A 16,765-nucleotide genomic window follows, 5' to 3' on the forward strand; every position below is an offset into this window, starting at 1 on the left:
GGACCATGAGAAATCTTTATTTAATGGATCATTAGAAATGTTGATTAAATGAACCATGAGAAACGTTGATTAAATTAACCATAAGAAATTTTGATTAAATGAACCATTAGAAACGTTGATTAAATGAACCATGAGAATGTTGATTATATGAACCATTAGAAACGTTGATTAAATGAACCATGAGAATGTTGATTAAATGAACCATTAGAAATTTGTATTAAATTAACCGTGAGAAACGTTGATTAAATAAACACTGAGAAATGTGGATTAAATGAACATTGAGAAATGTTTATTAAATGGACCATGAGAAACGTCGATTAAATGAACCATGAGAAATGTTTATTAAATGGACCATAATAAATGTGGATTAAATGGAGCGTTAGAAATGTTTATTAAATGAACCATTAGAAATGTTGATAAAATAAACCGTTAGAAATGTTGATTAAATGAAACATTAGAAATGTGGATTAAATGAACCATGAAAAATTTTGATTAAATGAACCATTAGAAATGTGGATTAAATGAACCATGAGAAATGTTGATTAAATGAGACATTAGAAATGTTGATTAAATGAACCATGAGGAATGTTGATTAAAATAACCATGAGAAATGTTGATTAAATGAACCATAAGAAATGTTAGTTTAAATTAACCGTGAGAAATGTGGATTAAGTGAACCATGAGAAATGTGGATTAAATGAACCATTAGAAATGTTTATTGAATTAATCGTGAGAAATGTTGATTAAATGAACCATGAGAAATGTTGATTAAGTGAAAAATTTGAAATGTGGATTAAATGAACCATGAGAAACGTTGATTAAATGAACAATGAGAAATGGTTATTAAATGAACTCTGAGAAATGTTGATTAAATGAATCATTAGAAATATTGATTAAATGAACCATGAGAAATGTTGATTAAATAAACCATGAGAAATGTTGATTTAAGGAACCATTAGAAACGTTGATTAAATGAACCATGAGAAACGTTGATTAACTGAACTATGAGAAACATTGCTTAAATGTACCATGAGAAACGTTGATTAAATGACCTATGAGAAATGTTGATTAAATGGATCATTAGAATTGTTGATTGAATGAACCATTTGAAACGTTGATTAAATGAACCATGAGAAATGTTGATTAAATGAACCATTAGAAACGTTGATTTAATGAACGATGAGAATGTTGATTTAATGAACCATTAGAAATGTGGATTAAATAAACCATGAGAAATGTTGATTAAATGAGACATTAGAAATGTTGATTAAATGAACCATGAGAAATGTTGATTAAATGAACCATGAGAAACATATATTAAATTAACTGTGAGAAATGTTGATTTAATGAACCTTGAGAAAATTTGATTAAATAAACCGTGAGAAATGTGGATTAAATGAACCATGAGAAATGTTGATTAAATGAAACATTAGAAAGGTTGATTAAATCAACCATTAGAAATGTTGATTAAAGGAACAATGAGAAATGTTGATTAAATGAACCATGAGAAATGTTGATTAAAATAACCGTGAGAAATGTTGATTAAATGAACCATTAGAAATGTTGATTAAATTAACCGTGAGAAATGTGGATTAAATGAACCATGATAGATGTGGATTAAATGAACCATTAGAAATATTTATTGAATTAACCGTGAGAAATGTGGATTAAATGAACCATGAAAAATGTTGATTAAGTGAAAAATTAGAAATGTGGATTAAATGAACCATGAGAAACGTTGATTAAATGAACCATGAGAAATGTTGGATTAATGAACCATTAGAAACGTTGATTAAATGGACCATGAGAAATGTTGATTAAATTCATCCTGAGAAATGTTGAAATGTAACTATCGCATATCGCTCGCTCTATTTTTCTATCTCGTTACTTACCCCCTTTTCTGCCTTTTTTCTATCACTCTTTATTACTTATGACGAGCAGACAATATATGTAATTTTAAACATAAGATAGAAATGAAGAGAGGCAGTAGGAGGAGGGGGCTTTAGATAAAGGCAGAAAGAGTGAGGAAGAGAGGGAGAAAGATCGCACAAGAATGATATGAAGTGCACTGTAATGTTCAGGAAATGCAGCTCATAATCTTATCACGTATAATAATTTGTCGAAAGAAAATGATATAATATCGAAACACTGATAACTGAATGGACAGGCGAAAAGAATGAATTTGGTTTATTTATAATCATTACGTCTAGAACATCATTGTTTGGACTCTCGAGTATATATCTATAGAGTTAATCAACCGGGAACGACATCATCTTATATAAAAACATATAAGATATCAACGGATATATACTCGAGAATCCAAACAATGAAAAGAATATTCTGCTATTCTAGCTTTATCTATGCCGCTCCAGTGCAAAATATCACTTACCTAATAATAAAATAAAGACACAATCGTTATTAATATATAAATAACCAAATGAAGCATACATCGTCCCCCGTGATTTCACCGTGAACGAGGCATACAAAAATTACTAAGTTCAACAAGTTTTATAAAAATCTAAGACATCAATTTTTTTTAATGAACATAAGAGTGTCAATTTTAGCCATTTTAAACCGAAAGGCACCTCTAGGGGAGGCAACCGGTGTTTTCTCGGAAAATCCGTTCTGCTACTATTTTACTCATATCATATTTAATGTTTGTACAAAATTTAAAAAAATTCCAAGGCGTAGTTATTGAGAAAAATGCGGACAGACAAACGGACGAACAGGCAAAGGGGCAGGGGGAATTTACAGTTCCACCCTCCTTTTACTGGGGGACCAATAATAATAATAATAATAATAATAATAATAATAATAATAATAATAATGATAATGCCAAGCAAGACTGATACTCAAGAAAGGCTGGCTCTCTAAACTAGAACTAACAGAAATCCTGCGAAAAATAAATGATGAAACTGAACAAGAAGCATCCCCCAACGGAACAACACGTAGAGCAACCCCACAAGTTGAAGCCTCACAAGTAAAAACATCAAAGACCGAGGACCAACAAAGAACGAAGCCTACAAACGTGGAAACCGAGAACAATGAAATAGAACTAACAGAGAATGAAGCAAATGAAATAAACAAAATTATACAGTTGATGAACGAAGAAAAAACAAAGTTTCCATCGTTAAAGAACAAAGAACAGAAGAAATTAAAAACAGAAACAGAGAATGTTAACAAACCCCTCCCACATATCCCAACAAATACAATCACAGACTTAAACAACCTGATTTACGCAGGCGCCAAAATGATAAGTATGAAACTCAAATCAGAAAAACAACCGGGGACAAGCGGACCGACAAAACCTGGATGGGAAATAAGACTAGAAACCCAAATACACAAACATAAAAAAGAAACCAAAATGATCACCAGGAAGAAAGCAATGTGGAGAAAACGGAATATTGGAAATGTAACTGGCAGGGAGAGGTTAAACAAGAAACATGAAGAACTGGATCAAAAAATAAAAGCAAAAGAAGCGAGATTGGGACGATATAGATATAAATCTGAACAATGCAAACAAATCAGAACAGTTGAAACTAATGAAAGCCAATTCTACCAAAATGTGAACGGAGGAAAAACAAAAACAGAACAACCAAATCCGACAGAAACAAAACTTTACTGGAGTAAAATATGGGAAGAGCGACGAGATCACAATAGAAATGCCGAATGGTTGAAAGCATGAAAGAAGAGTTACAACAAATAGAAGAAGGAACAGTGAATGAAATCAACAAGGAACCGCTAAAGAAAACCATAGGAAAATGGCAAATTGGAGAGCACGAGGGCACGACAGGATACATGCATACTGGTTCAAAATATTCACAACCTTACATGAAAGGCTAGCCCCAAACCTGAGAAGATGTATACAGGAAGCAAGCGTACCAGACTGGATGACAAAAGGTAGAACCACACTGCTACAGAAGGACACGGAGAAAGGAACCGTCCCTAGCAACTATAGGCCAATCACGTGCTTACCAACTATGTGGAAGATACTGACAGCACAACTGAGGGAATAAATCTACGACTCCCTGAATAACCGTGGACTCATCCCCGAGGAGCAGAAAGGATATCAAAAAGGAAAAAGAGGAACACATGACCTGTTATATATAGATCAAAAGATCCTAAAGGAGGTAAAAAGGAGGAGAAAGAATTTAGCCATGGCATGGATCGACTACAAAAAAGCGTACGACAGGATCCCCCAAGCATGGATAATAGAATGCCTAAAAATGCATAAAATGCCAAGCAGGATCACCAACGTAATAGAAAATGCAATGAAAACATGGAGACTGGAATTGACAGCTGATGGACAACACATAGCAGAAATTAACATACAAAGAGGCATCTTCCAAGGAGACTGGCTTTCACCACTACTGTTCATCATAGTCATGATGCCCTTGAACATTATTCTGAGAAAGTGCCAAGCCGGATACAAGTTCTCCAATACAGAGGAAAAATGACCCACCTGATGTACATGGACGATCTGAAACTTTTTGCAAAGACTGAAAAGGAGCTAGAGACACTAATTAGCACTACCAGGATTTTAGCCAAGATATCCAAATGGAATTTGGAATGGAAAAGTGCGCACAAGCAGTTATAAGAAAGGGTAAACTGGAAACGACAGAAGGCATGGAACTACCCAACCAAACAGAAATGAGGGCACTAGGGAAACAAGATGACTATAAACACTTGGGAGTTCTGGAAGCGGACACCATCAGAGCAACAAAAATGAAAGAAAATTGGAAAGGAATACCTCAGGAGAACAAGAAAACTCCTGGAAACTTAATTATATAGCAGAAACCTAATAAAAGGTATTAATACATGGGCAGTATCACTAGTAAGATACTCTGGACCGTTTATAGGGTGAACAAAAGAATAACTGAGACAACTCGACCAGAAAACTAGGAAACTCATGACCATGCATAATGCACTACACCCAAAGGACGATATTGACAGACTTTACGTGAAAAGAAAAGACGGCGGGAGAGGACTGATCTCTATAGAAGACTGTGTGAAGGACACGAAAAAAGAACTAGAAAAATACATAACGCAAAACATTGAAAGGATAATTATGGCAGCGAGAGACCCTGAACCCCCCCCCCCAGAAAACAGAGAGACAAAAGACAAAACAGGAAAAGAGAAATGGGAACAGAAACAACTCCACGGAAGATTCATAAGAATGACAAAAGGTGAGAATAAAGAAAACACCTGGATATGGATGCGAAAAGGACATATAAACCGAGAAACTGAATCTCTAATAACTGCAGCAAAAGATAACTCGATAAGAACCAACCATATGGAAGCAAGGATCGATAAAATACAAGAAAACAGCAAATTCAGACTCTGTGGACAAAGAGACGAAACGATAAACCATATAGTAAGTGAATGCAATAAACAGGCATGACCAAGTGGGGAGGGTGGTACACTGGGAATTGTGTAAACGACTGTATTTTGAGCGTACAGACAAATTGTACAAGCATAAACCCGAAACAGCAATTGAAAACGAGAACCACAAAATCCTATAGGACATGAACATACAGACGGACAAACCTATCCAAGCAAGAAGACAAGATGTAATAATTAACAAGAAAGAAAAATCCTGTCAAATCGTAGACTTTGCAGTCCTAGCTAATCACAGGGTGAGTATGAAAGAAAAGGAGAAACGAAGCAAATACACAGAGCTAGCCAGAGAGTTAAAAGGGATTTGGCTGATGAAGAAAACTAAAATAGTACCGATAATAGTAGGAGCACTAGGAACAATTTCGAAAAACTTCGAAAAAATAATGTCAGAAGTTGGAATCAGAGTAATAACTGCAAAAGTACAACGACTAACGATAATGAAAACGACTGAAATATTAAGGAAAACCCTTGAATGCGGAGAATAATACAAGACAATATAACGAATAACCGTTACAGGGAATGAAGGACACCGAAACTGCATATTTACAAGTTCTACCCCCCCCATCATGCATCCACCCCATTGTTTCATCACCGCCCCCCCAAATGATACCAAAGGACCAAGAAGGGTCAATAAGGACTGAAAGACTGAGGAGCGAGCGCCAACCAGACCTCGACTGGACAAGCGCAAAAAGAACTGGGACCTTGGGGAGGCTGGGTGCCACTCAAATTCCAGTATAAACCAATGGCCACTACCAGCGATAAATCAATGGTAAGCGACTGTTGCGATGATGCAAATGCTATCGAAGGAGGTGGAGAGAGCTGGGCGTCTGGGGAGAGTTTTTGTCACTCAGCTTCCAAAGAACACCACAGGTTTCCAATCAGATCGTTTGTTGACTTGTGTGAAAGCTCCATGTGAGCAAATAATAATAATAATGATAATAATAATAATGATGATAATAATAATGATAATAATAATAATAATAATAATAATAATGATAATAATAATAATAATAATAATATATATATATATATATATGTATATATATATATATATATATATATATATACTTTACTCTTATTAACTACTCTGTGGTATTTTAATTAGAATATGGTGTGGTTTTGGTTGATCAACTGTGTCTAACTTTGTCAGATATATACTCGAGAGTTAAAACAATAAGAATATTCTGTTGTCCCAGCCCTATTAATCATAGTTTATTCCAGTAAGGACAAACGAGTTTTTTGTCCTTGGATGGATGCTTTATTTCTTGTATTTAGGTAAAAAAATCTCCCGGATTCACTTCTCATGGCATTTCAGCCACGAAACTTGGTTATTAATCTTCTTTTACATAGGGATCACTATGAGTTACGCATTTCTCTTATCTTTTAATGGAATTCTGAAAACTCTTTTTGTAGAACACCCCAGATTGGTCCCCCAACCGCGAAGCGACTTTGTAATCAAGCTGGATATTCTGAGAAAACACCCCACCCCTCCAAATTCATGGCTGTGCAAAGATGAAAGTCATCTATTTAGTTGTCGATGTTTCACCACCTTTCGGCCAACTCATCCTTTGGATTTCTTCAGATTATCCACCGCGATGGGATAGAAATGTTGAATCTCGTAACTGTATCCCCAGTAATTACTGGAAAAATCTAATAAATTACGCTTCATTTCGAGCGAATCCTTACTTTCATTGGTATGACAGTCCATTTGATTTTTCGAAATCCTCACTCAAACACACTCATAGGTTTTTAATTAAAAACTGCTATTTTACTGTAAGAAAATTTCCCCTCGTATGCAAAGGACCAGCATACCAAACAATATAGATTCTACTATATTATAGACTAATGTTTAAGTTTATTTCAAGGAGGATTAATTTATATAAGACTAGCAGGGCTACCCGGCGTTGCTCGGGACCGTATAAACAATGAAAAAACAAAAGCAGATATTGAACATATGTTTGATTCTTAGGGGAGAGGAATCTTTCATCTCTATGTATTATTTGTTTTATCTACCCTAGGACTGATATTGTTCATGTTTTATCCCTAGCATAGGTAATTTACAGCATGTATATGAAATTGTTTTACCTTAGGGAGAAGAGAACAGGTAATATACAACATAATGTGTCTATATTACATCCCTGGCAACGCCTAGAAACCAGCTAGAACATGTATTTCAGTCAATCTTTATTATATCCTGGGCTATGCCGGGAAACCAGCTAATCTCTTTTTAGTGACTTGACCACCAAAATACCTCCCTAAGTGTGTCCTTTCTTTTGAACTTATTAGATATAGGTATCTAGAAATGTGTGTGAAATTTTGTTGAATGCATTGTTCACTATGATTTTCTTATTGTTCTACACAATATCAACTGTAGCGAAATAACACAGTAAACTTAGTGTAGTGTTAGAATAAAGAGCAAAGGAAAAAATTAGAATCATATTTTGTAATTGCAAATCTAAATTTGCTAGCATGTACCAGTATTTGCCAGGTTGTGGAAATTTGGAACTTATAACATATGTAGTGGCCTTTTCCTAGATACCTATTGCTAAAAATTATACTTTCATTTTGTTAGAAAAATCTCTCTTCAGATGCCCTGCATCATTCAAAATAAAAACAAATATTTTTATAATTGTTTCAGTATATTGCTACACAATGTGAAAGTTTTTAACGTTTGTAAAAAAAATCATGAATGTGCTTATATTGCAAAAAAGAAAATATCAGTGCACAGTATTGAAAGTGTTTGAGATTCAAAAGTCTGTAACATTTCTACTAACTTCATAAGATGTCATGTGAGAAACTGAATTGAATATCAAGACATTATCTGAAGCGTTTTTATTTTGGTGTAACATATGTGTTTACAGTGAACCTTAACTTTTAATAAACAGATTGGTATGCAATGACATAGGCTAAGAATCTTTAACAAAATATATATAAATTGGAAAAATGTGTGAACAAATGAAAAAAAAATGATCCGCTCCACTTGATGACATCAAGCACAGTAATATTTTAGTGAAGAAAATATGAAATTGATGTTCAGTGATTAGTTTGGATGAATGAGAAAATGTAATTGTTTGATGCATAAAAATAACTCAGTTGCTGTATTTGATATTAAGCAGCAAAATATAGTGATTTGAATATTTGGGAAAACATCAAACCAGATTATGTAAAAAGAAAAAAAAAAGATGAAATTAGAAAATATATATTTTATGTTTATGAGTTCTGCCAATCAAAATTTTGTGGCAGAAATTGGGTGATTACCATGCAATTTTATTTTGGTAAAATTCTTAAATTATTAGAATGTTTATTATAATTTCTAATTAGTGACTTGTTATAATCAAAATCCGCCCTAAAGAGTGTCCTTTCTTTTATTAGGTATCAGAGTAGGTATCAAGATTTCTACTTCTATACAAATGTGATATTTCAGATCTGTACATAAAAAATTTGTTGAATATATAGGTTGAGAATTGTTCTGTGTCGCTCTCTCTCACACACACACGCATTCTCACTTTTATAGATATAATAGATAGATTACTCTAGATATATTTCCATATGTCTGAATACCCTATATACAAATTTTCAAATCTGTAGATAAAAAAATTTGTTGAGTATATAGGTTGAAAATTGTTCTCTCTCTCTCTCTCACACACACATTCTCAATTTTAGAGATATAATAGATAGATTATGCTAGATATATTTCCATATGTCTGAATACCCTATATACAAATTTTCTAATCTGTAGATCCAATATTTGTTGAATATATAGGTTGAAAATTGTTCTTACTCTCTCTCTCTCTCTCTCTGGCTACCTCACACACACATTCTAACTTTTATAGATATAATAGATAGATTATGCTAGATATATTTCCATATGTGTGAATACCCTATATACAAATTTTCTAATTTGTAGATAAAAAATTTGTAGAGTGCATAGGTTGAGAATTGTTCTCTCTATCTCTCACACACACACATTCTAACTTTTAATGATATAATAGATTATGCTAGATATATTTCGATATTTCTGAATACCCTATATATAAAAATTTGTTGAATGTATAGGTTGAGAACTGTTCCCTCTCTCTCTCTCTCTCTCTCTCGCTCACACACACACACATTCTCACTTTTATAGATATAATAGAAAGATTATCCTAGATATATTTCTATTTGTATGAATACTCTATATACAAATTTTAAAATCTGTAGATAAAGAATTTGTTGAGTATATGGGTTGAGAATTGTTCTCTCTCTCTCTCTCTCTCTCTCTCTCTCACACACACACACATTCTCACTTTTATAGATATAATAGATTATGCTAGATATATTTCCATATGTCTGAATACCCTATATACAAATTTTCAAATCTGTAGATAAAAAATTTTTTGAGTATATAGGTTGAGAATTGTTCTCTCTCTCTCTATCACACACATTCTCACTTTTATAGATATAATAGACAGATTATGCCAGATATATTGAAATATGTCTGAATGCCCAATATACAAATTTTGAAATCTGTAGATAAAAAATTTGTTGTATACATAGGTTGACAATTGTCCTCTCTCTCACACACACACACATTCTCACTTTTATACATATAATAGATAGATTATGCTAGATATATTTCTATATGTCTGAACACCCTATATACAAATGTTCAAATCTGTGGATAAAAAATTTGTTGAATGTATAGGTTGAGAATTTTTATCTCTCTCTTTTTCTCTCTCTCTCTCTCGCTATCTCACACACACGCATTCTCACTTTTATAGATAAAATAGATAGATTATGCTAGATATATATACCATATGTCTGAATACCCTATATACAAAGTTTCAAATCTGTAGATAAAAAATTTGTTGAATATATAGGTTTAGAATTGTTCTCTCTCTCTCTCTCTCTCACACACACATTCTAACTTTTGTAGTTATAATAGATAATGCTAGATATATTTCCATATGTCTGAATACCCTATATACAAATTTTCTAAACTGTAGGTAAAAAATTTGTTGAGTATGTAGGTTAAGAATTGTTCTCTCTCTCTCTCACACACACACACACACACACACACAAGTTCTCACTTTTATAGATATAATAGATAGATTATGCTAGATATATTTCTATATGTCTGCCTACCCTATATACAAATTTCCAAATCTGTGCCCAAAAATGTGTGGAATATATAGGTTGAGAATTGTTCTCTCTCTCTCTCTCTCACACATATTCTCACTTTTATAGGTTATATAGGTTGAGAATTTTTTGCTCTTTCCATCACTCACATTCACACTTTTATAGATATAATACATAGATTATGCCAGATATATTTACATATGTCTGAATACCCAATATACACATTTTCAAATCTGTAGATAAAAAATTAGTTGAATATATAGGTTGAGAATTGTTCTCTCTCTCTCTCTTTCTCTCTCTCTCACACACACATTCTCACTTTTATAGATATAATAGATAGATTATGCTAGATATATTTCCATACGTCTGAATACCCTATATCCAAATTTTCTAATATGTAGATAAAAAATTTGTTGAATATATAGGGTGAGAATTTTCCTTCCTCTCTTTCTCTCTCTCTCTTTCTCACACACACACAAGCTGAAAATTGTTCTCTCTCTCTCTCTGACTCTCTCTCTCTCTCTCACACACACACACATGGTCATTTTATAGATATAATAGATAGGTTATGCTAGATATATTTCTATATGTCTGAATACCCTATATACAAATTTTTAAATCTGTAGATAAAAAATTTGTTGAGTATATAGGTTGAGAATTGTTCTTTCTCTCTCTCTCACACACACATTCTCACTTTTATAGATATAATAGATTATGCTAGATATATTTCCAAATGTCTGAATACCCTATATACAAATTTTCAAATCTGTAAAGATAGAATTTGTTGAATATATAGGTTGAGAATTGTTCTCTCTCTCTCTCTTTCACACACATTCTCACTTTTATAGATATAATAGATAGATTATGCTAGATATATTTCCTTATGTCTGAATACCCTATATACAAATTATCAAATCTGTAGATAAAAAATTTGTTGAGTATATAGGTTGAGAATTGTTCTCTCTCTCTCTCTCTCTCTCACTCACTCACTCACTCACTCACTCACAAACACACACACACATTCTACCTTTTATAGATATAATAGATTATGCTAGATATATTTCCATATGTCTGAATACCCTGTATACAAATTTTCAGATCTGTACATAAAAATTAGTTGAATATATAGGTTGAGAATTGTTCTCTCTCTCTCTCTCTTCTCTCTCTCTCTTTCAAACACATTCTCACTTTTCTAGATATAATAGATAGATTATGCTAGATATATTTCCATATGTCTGAATACCCTATATACAAATTTTCTAATCGGTAGATAAAAAATTTGTTGAATATATAGGGTGAGAATTGTACTTACTCTCTCTCTCTCTCTCTCTCTCTCTCTCACGCACACATTCTCACTTTTATGGATATAATAGATAGATTATGCTGGATATATTTCCATATGTCTGAATACCCTATATACAAATGGTCAAATCTGTAGATAACAAATTTATTGAATAGATAGGTTGAGAATTGTTCTCTCTCTCTCTCTCGCAACCTTACACACACAACCACACGCAAACATTCTGACTTTTATAGATATAATAGATCGATTATGCTAGATATATTTCCATATGTCTGAATACCCAATATACAAATTTTCAAATCTGTAGGTAAAAAATTTGTTGAATATATAGGTTGAGAATTGTTCTCTCTCTCTCACACACTCACATTCTCACTTTTATAGATATAATGTATAGATTATGCTAGATATATTTCTATATGTCTGAATACCCTATATACAAAGTTTAAAATCCGTAGATAAAAATACGTTGAGTATATAGGTTGAGAATTGTTCTCTCTCTCTCTCTTACGCATACACACACACACACACACATTTTCACTTTTATAGATATAATAGATAGATTATGCTAGATATATTTCCATATGTCTGAATACCCTATATACAAATTTTCAAATCTGTAGATAAAAAATGTATTGAATATATAGGTTGAGAATTGTTGTCTCTCTCTCTCTCTCTCTCTCTCTGGCTACCTCACACACACACACATTTTCACTTTTATAGATATAATAGATAGATTATGCTAGATATATTTCCATATGTCTGAATACCCTATATACAAATTTTCAAATCTGTAGATAAAAAATGTATTGAATATATAGGTTGAGAATTGTTGTTACTCTCTCTCTCTCTCTCTCTCTCTCTGGCTACCTCACACACACACACATTTTCACTTTTATAGATATAATAGATAGATTATGCTAGATATATTTCCATATGTCTGAATACCCTATATACAAATTTTCAAATCTGTAGATAAAAAATGTATTGAATATATAGGTTGAGAATTGTTGTCTCTCTCTCTCTCTCTCTCTCTGGCTACCTCACACACACACACATTTTCACTTTTATAGATATAATAGATAGATTATGCTAGATATATTTCCATATGTCTGAATACCCTATATACAAATTTTCAAATCTGTAGATAAAAAATGTATTGAATATATAGGTTGAGAATTGTTGTCTCTCTCTCTCTCTCTCTCTCTCTCTCTGGCTACCTCACACACACACACATTTTCACTTTTATAGATATAATAGATAGATTATGCTAGATATATTTCCATATGTCTGAATACCCTATATACAAACTTTCAAATCTGTAGATAAAAAATTTGTTGAGTATATAGGTTGAGAATTGTTCTCTCTCTCTCACACGAAACTGTGCGCTCGGCTTCTTCCCCCCCCTTCCCACCCCAAATGCTTGGGAAACTGTGCACTGTTTTTGTTGGTTTTCAAGCTGCCTCTTCCCCCCCCACACACACACACAGTTTAACAGTAGTAGGAGGTCAAGAGAAAGAGGGTGTGAGAGAGAGAAGAGTAAGTTGGTGAGAGAGAGAGAAAAGAGAAAGAGGGTGTTGGTTTTATATTTTTATTATCGTCTAATATTTTGAAAGCTGAATTTCTAATAAAATGTGCATCTATAGGAGATAATGCCTGGGAATGTGTTCCCCCCCCACAGTTTAACAGTGGTGTGACGTCAAGAGAAAGAGGGTGAGAGAGAGGGAAGAGTAAGTGGGTGAGAGAGAGAAAGAGAGAGAGAAAAAAGAAAGACGGTGTTGGTTTTGTGAAAAAAGTTGTTATTTACAATTGTTCGCATTCTTGGCCTTTTGGTCAAGATCAAAGTGTAGTATCTGTTCTTCAGATGCTGCACTTCTATTTCTTGTTCTCTTTCGGTGGAGGAGAAATCCTCCACGACTGAGACAATTTTTATTTTTGTACCTTTTCTCCACGTTAAAAAACGACCCTGGTGTCTAACTCTGTCCCGTGGGGAGGCATAGTAAATAGGTACAATTGTTCGCCATTAGTGGATGTTGACGTCACGTCACGTGACATGACTAAGCGTTTTTTTTTTTTAGTATGAATAACATTTTTTGTTTTAATTATAAAGTCTACACTTAATTTTATAGAAAATGATGTATATATAATAGAAAAAAAAAATTACTGGTTTTGTTGGATTCAAGTGGATCCCCCCCCCCTCCAGTTTAAGAGATAGCAGGTCACGTGGTAATATACAAAATGGCTAGCGTAAATATAAAGATCGGTTTTTTTATCGACGAATATTTTGAAAGCTGAATTTTTTTTTATTCCTGTACATTTTTTCCTGATATTTTTCGTTAAAACTCTTGTATAAATACTATTTTTAACCAGTTAAATACGTTGGAGACATTGTCATGGAGTTTAATAATCTCTAGAACAAAGCAGAAGAGAAATTACAAAAGTATCGGTAAAACAAAGTGTTTGTTTACATTTGTTCGCCATTACTGGATGTTGACGTCACGTCACGTGACATGACTAAGCGTTTTTGGATTATGTAATATTAACATTAAAATGACAGGTTTTTTGGGGGGCCCCCCTAGGAGAGAAATGATCAGTTCACCCCCTTTTAATGGTCCGTTTGGTGTGGAATTTCGATATTTGTCATGCGGGTGATCAAGGTTCAATATGATACATAATTTGTCAACTTTGGTTGTGTCTGTCAAAAGTTTGAGCTGACGTCACGTCACGTGACACGTATTGAATAACGTTAAAATGACAGGTTTTTTTGGGGGCCCCCCTAGGAGAAAAACGATCAGTTGACCCCTTTCTACTGGTCCGTTTGACGTGAAATTTCGATATTTGTCATCCGGGTGATCAAGGTGCAATATGATACCAAATTTGTCAACTCTGGTTCCGTCTTTCAAAAGTTTTAGCGTTACAAACAAACATACATACATACATACATACACACCGATTTTTGCCTTTTATATATATAGAAGACTAGCAGGGCTACCCGGCGTTGCTCGGGACCGTATAAACAATGAAAAAACAAAAGCAGATATTGAACATATGTTTGATTCTTAGGGGAGAGGAATCTTTCATCTCTATGTATTATTTGTTTTATCTACCCTAGGACTGATATTGTTCATGTTTTATCCCTAGCATAGGTAATTTACAGCATGTATATGAAATTGTTTTACCTTAGGGAGAAGAGAACAGGTAATATACAACATAATGTGTCTATATTACATCCCTGGCAACGCCTAGAAACCAGCTAGAACATGTATTTCAGTCAATCTTTATTATATCCTGGGCTATGCCGGGAAACCAGCTAATCTCTTTTTAGTGACTTGACCACCAAAATACCTCCCTAAGTGTGTCCTTTCTTTTGAACTTATTAGATATAGGTATCTAGAAATGTGTGTGAAATTTTGTTGAATGCATTGTTCACTATGATTTTCTTATTGTTCTACACAATATCAACTGTAGCGAAATAACACAGTAAACTTAGTGTAGTGTTAGAATAAAGAGCAAAGGAAAAAATTAGAATCATATTTTGTAATTGCAAATCTAAATTTGCTAGCATGTACCAGTATTTGCCAGGTTGTGGAAATTTGGAACTTATAACATATGTAGTGGCCTTTTCCTAGATACCTATTGCTAAAAATTATACTTTCATTTTGTTAGAAAAATCTCTCTTCAGATGCCCTGCATCATTCAAAATAAAAACAAATATTTTTATAATTGTTTCAGTATATTGCTACACAATGTGAAAGTTTTTAACGTTTGTAAAAAAAATCATGAATGTGCTTATATTGCAAAAAAGAAAATATCAGTGCACAGTATTGAAAGTGTTTGAGATTCAAAAGTCTGTAACATTTCTACTAACTTCATAAGATGTCATGTGAGAAACTGAATTGAATATCAAGACATTATCTGAAGCGTTTTTATTTTGGTGTAACATATGTGTTTACAGTGAACCTTAACTTTTAATAAACAGATTGGTATGCAATGACATAGGCTAAGAATCTTTAACAAAATATATATAAATTGGAAAAATGTGTGAACAAATGAAAAAAAAATGATCCGCTCCACTTGATGACATCAAGCACAGTAATATTTTAGTGAAGAAAATATGAAATTGATGTTCAGTGATTAGTTTGGATGAATGAGAAAATGTAATTGTTTGATGCATAAAAATAACTCAGTTGCTGTATTTGATATTAAGCAGCAAAATATAGTGATTTGAATATTTGGGAAAACATCAAACCAGATTATGTAAAAAGAAAAAAAAAAGATGAAATTAGAAAATATATATTTTATGTTTATGAGTTCTGCCAATCAAAATTTTGTGGCAGAAATTGGGTGATTACCATGCAATTTTATTTTGGTAAAATTCTTAAATTATTAGAATGTTTATTATAATTTCTAATTAGTGACTTGTTATAATCAAAATCCGCCCTAAAGAGTGTCCTTTCTTTTATTAGGTATCAGAGTAGGTATCAAGATTTCTACTTCTATACAAATGTGATATTTCAGATCTGTACATAAAAAATTTGTTGAATATATAGGTTGAGAATTGTTCTGTGTCGCTCTCTCTCACACACACACGCATTCTCACTTTTATAGATATAATAGATAGATTACTCTAGATATATTTCCATATGTCTGAATACCCTATATACAAATTTTCAAATCTGTAGATAAAAAAATTTGTTGAGTATATAGGTTGAAAATTGTTCTCTCTCTCTCTCTCACACACACATTCTCAATTTTAGAGATATAATAGATAGATTATGCTAGATATATTTCCATATGTCTGAATACCCTATATACAAATTTTCTAATCTGTAGATCCAATATTTGTTGAATATATAGGTTGAAAATTGTTCTTACTCTCTCTCTCTCTCTCTCTGGCTACCTCACACACACATTCTAACTTTTATAGATATAATAGATAGATTATGCTAG

General features: G+C 32.8%; 1 pseudogene; it reads left to right on the plus strand.

The window, feature by feature from the left end:
• Positions 1–13,627: 13,627 nt before the first annotated feature.
• LOC145249186 (U2 spliceosomal RNA) lies at positions 13,628–13,761 on the plus strand (annotated as a pseudogene).
• The last annotated feature ends 3,004 nt before the right edge of the window (positions 13,762–16,765 follow it).

The sequence above is a fragment of the Euprymna scolopes genome, chromosome 27 (assembly GCF_053919585.1).
Source record: "Euprymna scolopes isolate OS-2025 chromosome 27, ASM5391958v1, whole genome shotgun sequence".
NCBI lineage: Eukaryota > Metazoa > Mollusca > Cephalopoda > Sepiida > Sepiolidae > Euprymna > Euprymna scolopes.